The following is a 14553-nucleotide window of genomic DNA, read 5'->3' as shown; positions in this document are numbered from 1 at the left end:
TCAGAAGATCGAAATCACTCTCATGTCTGGGTGTTAAGTGTATGAAGTTAGGACTAATTAACACCTTAACAGATTTCAAATTTCAATATTTGTGATTCTCAGCAGCATCTCTGGCTGCTGCGTCGGTTGCTAAAAATGGTCAGTGAGCACAACTTTCAGTTTTGGTGTCTGTACAGGCTAGATGGCAGCAAACCTGGCATCCTCACTGTAAAGTCTTCACGATACTGAGCTTGTTTACCAAAGATATCGTTCCAAAATGTACCTTCCACTAAACCTATTTTCATTTTCATTCGTTTGTGTTGAGGTTAAACAAATAAGATTATAGTGAGCTTTAGAGGTGTTGTTAGGCGTACTTTTGGACAGAGCCAGGCGATCCAGGTAATTAACACACTGACATGAGATTTATAACATTCTTCTGACATCACTCTTTGAAAGAAAGCTAATATGAATATTTCCAAAAACTTTTAACTGCTCATTCATGGTAAAAGGTGCAAGAGAAAAGGGGTAAGAAGGCAGGGCAGATGTAGCAAAGAGAGGATGAACAAACTTAGAGACACCAGGAGAAAATGGGATTGGAGTTACAGATAAAAGAGGACGATTTAATTTAGGACAGTGGAGGTAGAACAGGAGAAACAGAAAATGAGAGAGCAGGTTAAGAAACAACAGAGAGGAAGACGAGACCGTGCTATTTAACCTGGTAGAGTTTCACACCGGCATGTAAATCACACACACACACACACACTGACCCTCAACCTTTTTAGCACAACACTGCAAAGGTACAAACTATCACCAGCGGTTTAATCAAACCCATGTGAACTGTACTTTTTGCCAAGCACCATTTGCCTCACTGGAAACGGGCCTGTGACAATCTAAAGCTGGGGTGTCAATCCACGCCGCAGTAACCCCGGGGTGCTGGGATCTGTAAACAAGCAGCTGTCACCTTGTTTAACACTAAGCCATTTTCTTACCCAGCACTCCACTCAATCTGCAATGTTCGCCAAAGTCATTATGTTGATGTGTCGAAGTGTTGTAATATGCAGTATTGTCTGCAAATGCCTACATTTCCCAGAATATTTTAAAAAATACAGTAAATAACAATCATTATCACAACATATGCAAAATGCTACAGATTGTGGCTTTAAAAAGATCGTTTGTGCATAAGTTTTTTCTTGCCGTCCATGTACAGTAAGTAAGGGGAAAAGTCTAATTATTTAGACAGATAACTGATGCAAAAATGAGCATGAAGATGGCATGTACATGCTGTTGCATGTTTTTAAGCTCATGTCGAATTATTTTGTTGTGTCAGTATCTTTGTTGTCAAAGTCGAAGTGTATTCCCCTTTGTGACAAAACATTTGATGTGTGTTTGTATATATATATATATATATATATCTATATATATATATATATATAGATATATATGTGTGTATGCGTGCGCTACAGTCAGTGACCCTCCCTACCCTTTTCTCCCCTCCTTGTTCAGCCCAGTGGGTGTCATTCTCAGGTCATAAGACTGTAAATATACACAGTTAGACCCCAGAGGCATAAATCAGAGTCAACAGCGTGAACTCCTACATGGACAGATAACACGAGACAGACATGACACGCCTGCTGGAATAAATAATAATAGCACATATTCACAGCTTACAGTAAGATAAAGATCATATTAACATAACTAATACTACATAACTAACACTACTACTACTGTTACATATAAGTTGTATATGGAGACCTGTTCTGTTTTCCAGGTTGTCGAATACCGATGCTTTGTCACGCCTCAGCATCTCATACAAATGCATTTGTATGAGATGTATGACAAGGTACATTTTAGTGTATATGAAACATTGTTACTGCAACATACAGTGCACATTAGACTGACTACAATTGTTACATACACTTTTAGTAGCCTCTATAAAACAAATTATATTATAAAATTTGTTTGAATTTCAGTGAATTTAAATGAATTAAATACATTGAAATGTAGCTAAAGGATATATGCCAAATGTGTGACAAATTGACTTGCTTTTTGCAGAACTTTAAACTGCATCTTCAGCAGCAACTGTAATGTTAAAGACATTAAAATGCAGTGCAATGCATAAAATGCAAATGGCTAAGCTAAATCTCATTACTACCACTACTTCTAAAATTTTAACAAACGCCTTGACCTCCACCACCATTACATCTGCCATCAGTGCCTCTTCTACTGCTACTATTAATCTGCTTCTGTTGATATTACGTCTTCTCCTTATGTTACTGGTGTTCTTGCTTGTAGTTCTGGTGAACTTCATCCGAGCAATACTTTAAAATAACTCTATGTTGGGCTACTTTTTCAACAGTACATAAGCTGAATAATCAAAACATAGTCCAACCAGACCAATATGCAAGCCAAAGCTCATGAACATTGTGTGATAGAAGATTTGAGTCTATGGAGCTCGACAGCGGTACTGATTTCAATCAGTTATTTGGTTATGTTATTATTAGAAACATCCACAATACATATAGTATACATAGCCACACACGATCCTTATATGCTTTAAAGTAGTTCTTGTTTATAAATCTTCCCATGGCTCCCTACACACCTACATTCTCACTACGTCCAGGCTCCGGCACTACGTACAGGGCATTCAGAGTGGCTAAGCACTAATGTCTGGAATGGCCTCCTCCAGGGTTTGCACCAGTGCAAATCTGTTAGTTCCTTAAAAATGAAACTGAAAACTCTGTTAGATTGGCTTTTCCTGGTGCTTCGTAATTTGCGTATTATTTTTGTATTCTGTGTTTCATATTATGCATGTTATCAGTGTATTTGCTGGCTTATTCTTTCCACATCTATCTTTTACTGCATTATCTGTTTTTTGTAAAGTGTCCTTGGGTGACTTAAAAGGCTCGGACAAATAAAATGTATTATTATCATTATCAATGCTATGACATCAATTTACCTTTACTGTCACCAAGATAAGTTCCAATACATCAACTCTCTTTGGCATTTATAAATGTATCCTTATTGTCTTTCTCCTTATATTTACTCAGAGAGGGTGTGATCGAAAACATAGATAAAATAAATCAAAATATTTCCACAAAATGATACATCGGATGGCAGAATATTGATGATCATGTTCATGGAAAGTCCTAAAGTAAAAGTTAACTGTCAGACCGTGTTATTAATGCCAGGTGTCAAGCAATATAAAGATAACTGTTGCCTTATAGCTTTAAAATTAGGCGTCACTTTTCAAATGAGTTTTATGATCCAGAAGGTATTCCTGCTTCGCTTAAGGGCAACCTGCCTCTTTAAAAAAACTTTTTTATTCTTCTTGTAAAAGACTGAGTTGTCACTCCTTTTTCTGCATGTCTCTCAAGGGCAAAATGTAGAAACATGCAGAGGTTAAGAGTGCTTGGTCATAATCATCAACAAAAAAAGTTTATTGAAGAGACTCAGAAAATATGAATAATCAAGAGACATACAGTCTCAATGTAGCTTTGTGCCATATCAAGACTGCAGAACTTACATTAATGTCAGACTCCTGTCCAGAAAATCAGCTAAAGACTCCAATCATCCAGTGGTTAATGATAATAACTGAGTTCTACTTGACCTCACCAGAGTTAGTTACAGTTGCAGTCGCCATTACTAAATTACACAAAATAATATTCATTATGTAATTTATAATGGCAACTCTCTGGATCAAAGGTGTGAGAGTGGAACAATATGAATGGATTTCCTATTCAACACCCTGGCAACAGTTAAAGCAAAATATCTCGAAAACTAAATCTAAACTTTACATCATCTCCTGATATCAGGGGGCAGTTAACTTGAACTGCATTACATTTACATCATTCCATCTGTGATCTCTGAGGCGGTAAATGTTTTTGCAGGCATTAACGCATCATCAAAGTGTCCGAAATCCTAGAGGGTTTGATCCTCCGGATCTCTGAAGGGTCTGTGGACACACAGTCTACAATTATCTCTCTGTTATGTCAAGTGCGCTTGAGCCAAAAATTGCTCGCCTTGGATTGTTCAGAGCTATCAGGTTCCCGTGTGAAAACACAAGGACTATGACATCACTGCGTCACTTAGCTACCTCACACACACGCACACACACGCATACACACACACACACACGCATACACGCACACACACACACACACACACACACACGTATGTGCGGCCTACACAGACTGTTTGTCTGCCTGTCTCTCCACTGACTTTCATTATTGAACTAACTAGGAGGGTTTGGGAATTGCAGTACCTTTGAAATGTGTCACCATAATGGTGCCTTAACACTCAAAATGTTTCATGAGAAAATACTTGAGTTTTTCATGAGAGCAGGATTTTGATGTTTTTTACACAACAGGGATCAATTGATATACTTCTGCTTTGGTGTGAGACTGAGTTTCATAAAAGTGAAGGGACCTGATTAACGCTTGTCTCTTCTACTATACAGTACAGGACATGCCAACAAAATACATTACAGAAAAAAGAATGGTTTGCTTCGCCATGCACACTAAAAAATAAATCTGGGTACAGTAAATGTCACTAAAATGAAAATGTTGAGCAGAAATTATAACCTTTACAAGGTTCAAATGCCTGTGGACTACATTGTGACATTACATCTCTCTAGTGAAATAAAAAAATATAATAATTGAAACCACAACCATTACTTATACTGCAGCAACAATTTCCATTTCACAAAACACAAAATTGTACATTAATAGTATACACTACTTCAAATAAGGGATTTACTGAGCTTTATCATGGCATAATTTTACCCAATATATTTGAAAAGTAAGCTATGTCAGCCTAGCATGTCAGTCTCTCCCAAAACTATACACTTCTCAACCACAGCAGTGGACAAAATAACTGAAACACTTCACAGTAACTAAACTGAATAGTGAAAATTCATTAATATATTAAACAGACAATGAAATAAAGAGGGTGTAGAGGTCTCATCTATTGATCAGCGGACATGTCTACATTAAATTCATTATTCTTTTTCATTTATGTAAACAGTAAAATACCATTTTTCTCATGAACTCATTTATACATAGCAGTACTCAGTGAAATAATAATAATACTGTCTTGGTTAAAGTTTTACCACTTAGTTACAATCATCAAGGCATGATGTTCACTCAATTCTGATGCTTGTGTGAATGTGTGAGATAGAGTCCTTGAAATCAATGTAATATATTGTGTTACTTGTGTTTATAAAAAGGTTAAATAGAAAAAGAAAACATGGATCCTGCACACTTGTTAAGATGATCCCAATAAAATTAACATCTAATTTTCCCCACATCTCAACCACAGCGGCCCATTTCAGGAGTATCATATATTTAGAATAATACTGGTATGACCTTGTGTAAAACTAAAGAGGAAGCTAAATAAATGTTGTATCAAACTGTAATTCACAATCTTACAGAGGTCATTATTCATTCCGTCTCCATCTTAACACTGACAGTTTCCTCACTCTTTAACTGCCACTATCAACCGCAGTGTAATAACACACACTTTCCTAAAAAGCACACACACAGAGTAATAAATTACTGAGCAAATGCAAATATCACATGGAGCTCTGCAGCATGAACTTTTCCACTATCATTGGAAATGTGTCCTGTCACTGCTGTAGAAACACAGATACTGCAGGGAATAGACAAACCGCCGTTAGTATCTTGCAACCCCAGACCCTCTCACTCATCATCAGTTCCATGGATAGATACATCAATGTGAAATGCCTGCAAAACTTAAGGTGCAGATGTGATGATGGGACTCAACCCAGATGCATGTCAAGCTTGGTCAAGTTTACCATCATGTGTATCCTGCTGGATAAGACTTTTGACGACTAGATGCTGGGAGAGATACAGAAGAAAAGTCACTTTTTTCACAAACACAACGTCCACTGTGTGTGAGATCTACCAACTCAAGTGACTCTTAAGTTGAGTTATGCAATTATAAAAAAGTTATACAGTTATACAACTCTATTTGAGCAATAAGGATTGACAAGTAATCCTGCTCAAGACCGAAAGCAAGAAAATAACTCTGTTAAGGTGTTTACCTTTTATATTATTATACAATTATTAGAGTGCATGCACTTTATTGTATGGTACATGAAGCAGATTAGTAATTTTTTCTAAACTCTCCTTGTTTGGCAGAGTTTTAAAATTCTCGTAGTCCATTTATGGCTTATTTTATTACATTATTATGTCACCTTTCCCAAGGAAAAAGATTTTTTCTACCTAGAAGCACATTCGATACACAGCAGCTGTGAGTACCATGGAATGTAAAGAAAGAGGAGCATTTCATAAAGCCCTTGACTTATAATAACACACAAAGCACATGAATACGCACAAAATAAATTTTTTCCTCAAAAGTAAATTCTTTATACTGTACCATTTTCAAATGACAGACACTTTTAGTACTCCGAGTTGAGAGGGACTTTAAATAAGCTAAGTAGACTAACTGAATGTTGCCTATGGTCTATGCTCAAACTGGAGATTCAGTGGTGGGCACTGGGCTGGTCATACAGTAGCTCTTTCTCACCTCGTGGTTCAGCAACTTGAAACTCTGAATGTGATCTTTGACTAGCTTACACTCGCTCGCACACACGCTCCTTGTCTTTGTATTGGCTTTGATAAAAGGGCTGGGAGGTGGGGAAGGGAGTAGCGGAGTGTGTCAGGTCCTGGAGTTGGCTTACTGTGCTAGGAGATGCACTGGGCCATTACACATGACCTCTGACCCTAGCAGGCACCCTGAGGTGAAATGACGCGGGCCTGGTTTTACTCAGCTGGAACAAGAGAGAGGTGGGAGGCACAGGGTGACTGTGTGTGTTGTTAGTAGTTGTGCATATGCATATGTGTTTACGTGTGTTCAGACATACACCGATGTGTGAGTAGTGTTCACACATCCCACCCTTCATAAAATAGACACACCACCAGCCCGGTCCCAAGCACACTGAGAGCTGCAGGCCTGTCCTGTGGCTATGCAAATGTGATGGGGGGTGTAAAATATGAATTTTAATTACAGCCACCTCCCCCCCAATCAGTGACCCTGACAAGGATCTGTCTGCAATTGGGATTGGGAAATGACATCGTACACATACAAAATGTTGGCTTTCTTTAATTATTACATAAATACATACAACGCTTTTGTGCAGTGATTTGCACCATGATGATTTTCATGAATTCTGTATACTTTTAAGTATAATAACTTCAGTCTCAGAAATGAATGAAAAGACTATCACAATTAAGTTATTGGCAACTTAATAGTATAGTAGCTGCCCTTTTTGATGTTTGGTGTAGGGCAATTTCCTATGTTCCTTATGTAGTGCACATTTAATGTCATGTTGAAATATTTCTAGCAGCTACGGTACCTGAGTCCCTCTCAGATTCATCATTGTGAACCAAATTTCAATTACAAAAGATCAGAAAAGAGTGCTCTACTTACAGCTTCACAGCTATGAAAAATGCATTGTAGCCGCAACAAAAGTTAGGTTTTTACTGAAGGACTCTCCCCTTTCTACTGATGTCTTGAATCTGACTAAAACAAATGCTCGCCTGTTCTCTGGAGGTTATTTAAGTGAAAAGGTTTGTTACCTGTTTGTTATCAGACATGCTTGATATTTTTGTTAGCAGTCTTGTGAGAACACACAAAAAATATGGTCACTGATAGAGTCTGCTAAGAGGAAGTGGGAATTATATGTACCGTAAGTGAAGGTCTGCCTTGGGCATCGTTAAACTTACTCAATGTAGTTAAGAACTAGAAAAAATACAAACAAAGAAAAATCACCACTCCTGGAGTGCACTGGACATCTCAGACTGGTAATATTTCACAGATTAAGAAGAGGTGTGGATGAACTCATGTAAATGTCAACCCACCAAAAAACATCACTACCCATGTGCAGATACACCAACATGTTCCCATTCCCAACTCGTCACGTGTGGACGCTTGGTTAACACCCTTGGTATTGCTTTTATAAGGCCCTGGGTACCCTTTAGTTTCGTTGTTGAACGTGTAGGGCTCCGGGGTCAAGTTACCAATAATACATATGCAACATCCAGTTACACTTTCAAAATTAAACTAGTGGTTAACATTGTGAAAAATTTGTTTAGGTTGAGGCAATAAAACTACTTTGTTAGGTTTAGGAAAAGATCATGGTTTGGGTTAAAATAAATATGTTAGTTATGTAACATAACTAAGAAGAATCACTGTTTACTTTTTGTTTCACACAGGAAACAAACACCAGCCTTCTGGGTGAAAGTCCAGTTTTGACCCACCCATCAATCCACCCATCCACCCCAACCCCCTCCTCACTTGGACTTTTCTGTTATTTATAACAGATCTACTTTTACCTTTGAACAATGAAGCTAAAGGGCTTCCCCCAGTGTGTTGAACTACGACGCTAAAGGCTGCCATGTGCATTGGTACCAGACACTGAAGGACGTGACAAAGCGTAGGTATTTGACGCCCTGGGAACAGGCTGGTTACACACACCGCAGATACACTGACACATTAAAATAAACACACACAGACACTTAATAGCAGGGGTTCTTAATTAGCGAGGTGTGTCTCCATCCTCTGGGTCCACATGCCAGTCATCCACGATTGTGATGAGTCTGTCTACATTAGCATGACCCTCCTCCCTCCTCCTCCTTACTGTCCACTCCACTGCTCAACACAGGACCACTCAAGCATGGACACCCTGCCAATTATGGCTTAATGTGTTTGTGTGTGTGTGTGCGTGTGCAAAAGGTACATGACTTGATGGTTGACACTAAGAGTCTGCCATGTGTAAATGTTCTCAATTCATTACCATTTTCCAGTCTGTTCTTGGCAGGAATTGAGGACAAAGGATTATAAAGTAGTTTATTTTACTATTTATGTATCTTGATTAATGAAATATAGTGAAACTCAGACCTTTTGATTGGTATCTTTGGCCTTTTTTAGTATATAATTCATCTTCAAAATAATTTTGACATCTATTTGCCTCTATTTGAGTATGCATGTGTGTCTTCAACAAATTAAGTATTTATTATGTGTTGTCATATAACATTTTGTTTAGACTTGTTTGGTTGTATTGTGATATTTACGTCAATAAACTAACTATCATTTAATTTAATTCACGTAAAATTTTGTATAATAGTCTTAAAATCAGCTTACATTTTGAATTCAACTATTTCTATACCTTTAAAATTGAAATGATATATTCAAAATACTTGGGAAATTCACTTAATCTTCCCAGATATGAGCTTCCTGAGGTAAAACCTCCAAAAATCAAGACTTACAATTCAAACAATGCTTAATTAGTTAGTAAACACTACTGATTACTGTAATCACCAACATAATAAAGCAGAAATCTGGCACGTTTTGGGCTGCTAAGTGGTCATAAACCTATCACCATGTTTACACCAGTAGTCTATTCTCCTTCTTAAGCATCAACAGGATCACAAAACAAAAAAAATACATTTAGTGAGGAAAAATTAATCATCAATAATTTATATTTACTGATTGCACTATTTTACAAAACATATTTGTCAGCAATACATTTAAACCACTTCCTTGCGATTTAATGAAGCCAAAAAGTTCACTCACCAACTCTCATTACCCTCTCACACACACGTGTGTCTGCACACACATTTATAAATCTACACAATCATCAGATCACTGTTGAAAGCTGTATATAGGAAACAAGTTACAAAATAGGTTTTGACATTCATATGTAAATATGAACCAGGGCAAGCCTGTGTCTGCAGGCGCCAACACACTCCTTTGTTCGTCTCCAGTCAGACACACTCACCCCGAAACAAAGAAGGGAAGGGTGGGTGGGTGGGGGTGGGGGGGGGGGGGGGGGCAGGGGGTCAGGGGTATGTGACCAATGCCAACCCACCCTCCTGCCAATGGGGGAAAGCCACCCTCCTACCAGGAGGGTCAAAAGACATTGAAGAGGGTGAAAGGTCAGCAGCACAAGACTGTGTTTGTGTGTATGTGATCTAACTATTGTTTCCCACCAGTGTGTGTGTATGTGTGTGCATCTTGTTTCCCAATACTTACATCACTCGGTAAGAGATCCCATTAGTGCTCCATTAACCAAAATGCCAATAAAATCACCAACAATCAAAAGTAAATTAAATAGTTAGGCGTCAACTTAACTCGTAAATTTGTATACTGTGGGAATTATACACTCAGGAAAATCTGAGGGGAAACAGCGAGGGGATTATGGATTTGAACCTAAATGCAACATGCAATAGCTTTTCTGTCTAATTCAATCGATGTAAAGATGGGTTTAAGTGAGTAGGAATTTTCTCACATGGTGTAAATGGCCACGTTACCGCACGATTATGAAAGTCATTAGGAGAGGCTCTAAACATCTCCGAGCAATTTAGAAAATACTCAAGGACACATGAGGTAATCGCTTCAGGGTGCCAACTGGCTTCAACATGACAGTTGTGATTAAAAAGATTTCCACATACCACACGTCCATGCACACACACAGAAAATATACACTTCCTGCACATGTACACTTATAGATTTATGCAAATAAACACACATGTGCATATGACACAGACATACACACAACTTTCAACTTCTCTCACATCACAGATCTGATCTGACCTCCTCTCCTGCACAGAAACACACACACACACACACACGCGCACACCTACACACACACACACACACACACACACACACGAGGCAACTCCTCTCACACACCCACACAGCCACTATAACCAGCATAAACAAGAATGACAAGTTGAGATTAATGAAGGGCCCAGCAGTGACAGACCAATTTAATTGTCAACCATGATGGCTGTTGAACTCCACCAGTGTATTTATACAAGGTTACCGTAGTGCCTTAAAATGTTGCTAATTGATCATGACCAATAAGCAATTAGAAAAACTGATAGTGTGTCCTTTCTCCACACGTGGCAAAGTCACACACTGTCATAGGGCACTGAGGAGGGGCGAGCAAGCCTGAGAATAATGAGTGAGAAGAGAGAGATTTGAGATAATGTGTGACATTTTATTGCTTATGTAATGTCCGCTGCTTTTACTGTAGTTGTATAGGCAGTAGATAAGACATAAGTCTATTTTGTTTTCAGTTCAGTTTCATTCCTATACAAGTGATATGATTTTATACATATTTGAAAGGCCTGAAGTTACATTTAATATCAGTGTATGTGTTGAATTTGGAAAAGAATGTCTTGAAACAGCCTCAGAAAATGACTCTCTGTACATTATATACACTATACCAATGCAATATATGTGGAAATACTATGATATTTTGCAAATTCTAAGCCGAAACTGATTAAGAATATTAGCTACTAAAATGCTGTGGGCCAAGCCCAAAATGTTTGATGGAATATAATTCTGAGGGTGTGGTGATGAACCATTAGTCTCTCAGCCTGACACATTACTTGCCGTAGTAGTACATAACATAGATGGCACAACAAATGCAGAGGAAAGTCCAGACCAGCTTTTCGTAGGAGACTGATATTGATGTATGGAAGGTCGAAAGCGGCAACACGTAGCATGTAGCATTTGCTACACTAAAAACTTTTTAAAGTTTAATTATGTTTGTGGAGATACTGAAATTCCTTCGATGTTTTGATTTCTGTTCTCTTTTCAAAGAGTAAAATCTCTCATCATTTTGTCAAGACACAAAATCACATCCAAACACTAAATAAAGGGGTTTTAAGTACAGCTGGCTAAGGTGTGTCTGTAGTCAAAACAAAATAGTTTGTTATATGTTGCATGAGGACTTACAAATGAAATAATGCAAATCCAACTGCTACATTCTGCAAACAATCGTGGCCTGCAGGACGATGGATTAATGTAACATAATGTAACATAATGTAAAATGCCATATAACTCTTACTCAATATATTCAAAAATAACAACTATAAACCTACAGAATTTTACTTCATCCAATAGAAGAAAATAGAAGACAAACTGCAGGGACATTGCCAAAATGAAAATGACTGACAGGGTGTGTGGGCTTTCAATCCTATATGCTGATCTTCTATTTTGTACATATCAAGCACAGAAAGTAAAAGGTTAAATTCTGCTCTGAACTTCACACAGTGATAATCATGAATAGAGTGTGTAATATCCCAACTTGAGTAGCTATTAAATCTGAAAGTTCTCTGATTGTCAGGGTGGCTTTTCCCCCCTTCATATATTCAATGTAGGTTCAGTTACACCTTCAACTTCTTTGAAAAACTCCATCTACCATCTTACCTCTCACTTATTCACCCATCCAGCGCTGGTCCGATCCCAGCCAGGTTCCCAGGAGGTTGTTCTGGGTTATTCTAACCACTGAGAGCTGACAGTGGCCTTGGCTCCTTGGCTTGACTTCACGTCTTCCGCTGGCAGCCCAGGGCCTGGCTCACTGGGAAGGAATGTGTGAGAGAAAGACAGTGTAAATAAATACTGTAGGGTCGAAGAGTGACACCACAGCCAGAGGGGACCCCAGTGTTAGAAACACAATTTGAAAAAATTATCATGGCGGCTTGAGAGCAAGCTGAAAACCATTTTCTCTACCTGTTTTGGAAAGGTGACATGCAGAGATGGAAAATGAGACAGACATCATCAGAATGACAAGAGATCTCTTTCCAAATTACAGGCTTAGTGTTTCAGGTTTCGACTTTAGTGCATAAATTAAAACGATTAGTAAAAATGTAAATACACAAATTTCCCATCCCTAGACTTAATATTGATAATAGCAACAACTAGTGGCTTCCTGCAGTCTGAAGGAAGTTGTAGCAATTATAATGCTTTTGTTTGACCACATAGTGACGTTCAGCACTGCAAGAGAGAAACACAAGCAGTTTCCAAAATTGTTCAAATCTACTAAAAGCAATAACAGAAAGTAATCTCTCAGTGCCAAAAAGGTCTCCAGGGTAACAACCACACTACTTAATAACCCAGTTTGAGATGACCCAAGTAAATATTATAAGTGAATCAGAATGATCTATTTAAACAGGAACTATGTCATTTATGGGGAAATTGACTTCACATGAGTATGCAAGAACAAAGAGCCAATCAAATCCTATTAAAATGTAAATTAATCGGTAATAAATGATAAACAAAGTTAAGTTATGCTGTTTTGTTGTTTGCTTCCTTTTTGAACATAAGCTTTGAGAAGAAACAGAATTGTTGGTTGCCTTTTAATTTACAGAATGTGTCTTAATGACGTCTTAGGCCCCATCCACACTACTCCATTTTGTCTAAAAACAGAGTTTTAAAACAAATACGACCTCTGTCCACACCAGAGTTTTAGCTGCATATCATAACTGATCGCCGTCTATATTAAAATGCCCCATGATTGTGTTGCCTACAGAACTAGACTGAGAGACCATTTAAAGGACTTTGCTGAGATGCTGATTTTGGGGTTTTCATTAGTTGTCATTTATAATCATCAAAATTAAAAGGAATGAACACTTGAAATATATTAGTCTGTGTGGAATGAATGTATACATTATACAAGCTTCACTTTTTGAATGGAATTACTGAAATAAATCAACTTTTTGATGATATTCTAGTTATATGACCAGCACCCGTAGACAGGGAGTTGTCGCAAAGTAAATGACAACCTGCACAGTACAAGTATTGGCTGTAAGTGTTATTTGCATGGTACAAAATATTTCAATAAAAATACCAAGTCAAAAACTCTGTCAGTAGCATCCTGTTTCTACTTTGCATGACTTACAAGACCCAATCAGAGAGCCAAACGTGAGCAACTTCGTCATCGTTTTTAAAGTCCTCCGTTTTTGCTTGTCCGGTTAGAGCTTACTTAAGGCACCTGTATGTTCTGAGAATATAATAAATATATGTTCGCTCTAATATTGAACAGGTTATAGTGACATTGAAAAGTCTTTGCACTGGTGGTCAAGTACCGCAAACTTTTACTGGTGGACCACTATTTCTTCAGACAGGGTATTTTTCTTAAGTGGCTTAGTCAGGCCTACTCAGTCCTTGGGTATCAATGGTGTGTGTATAAAAGCTTAAACTGAATGAGACCTACAGTAAATCAGGATATGGCATACTTGAACTGGACATGCCAGCCCCTTGTGACCATATTAGGTCATGAATGATGCAGCAGTCATGCGCATGTAGTTCAATAGGAAGTCATTCAAAAAGAACCCTCCTTCTCTGACTGTTTGTAATGTAAATACCAACTTTTAGTGTAAATCATTTGTCATACTCTGCATGGAGCGTGATTTCTGTGACACACTTTAAATGTCAATGCCAAATCCCAAGTTTTGCACATGTGACCTGGATAGTGAAGCTGCTGTTGAGTTTATATTAAGAAAAGAGAGAAGGTGTTAAAACTGAGATGTGTGTAAGAGTAGATCACAACAGATGAGTAAAAAATACCTAGGTATTATTGTGGCATCTTTTTGGGACATTAGAAAAGAAAAGGGGTCAAATATGAGACGACCAGACGTTCAGACCATCAACCATCCTTGGAGCTTTGGGAGCAGAAGAAAATAGTGCAATTTGAGCCAAATAGCTGCACTGAGATACAGTACATAATGATGAACGGCTGTACTCTTCTGAGTTAACTGTGGT

Source organism: Micropterus salmoides, unplaced genomic scaffold, assembly GCF_014851395.1.
Source record: "Micropterus salmoides isolate LMB-PRFRI ecotype aquatic unplaced genomic scaffold, ASM1485139v1 Ms_hic_scaffold_22, whole genome shotgun sequence".
NCBI lineage: Eukaryota > Metazoa > Chordata > Actinopteri > Centrarchiformes > Centrarchidae > Micropterus > Micropterus salmoides.
Note: the sequence above shows the minus strand (reverse complement) of the source record.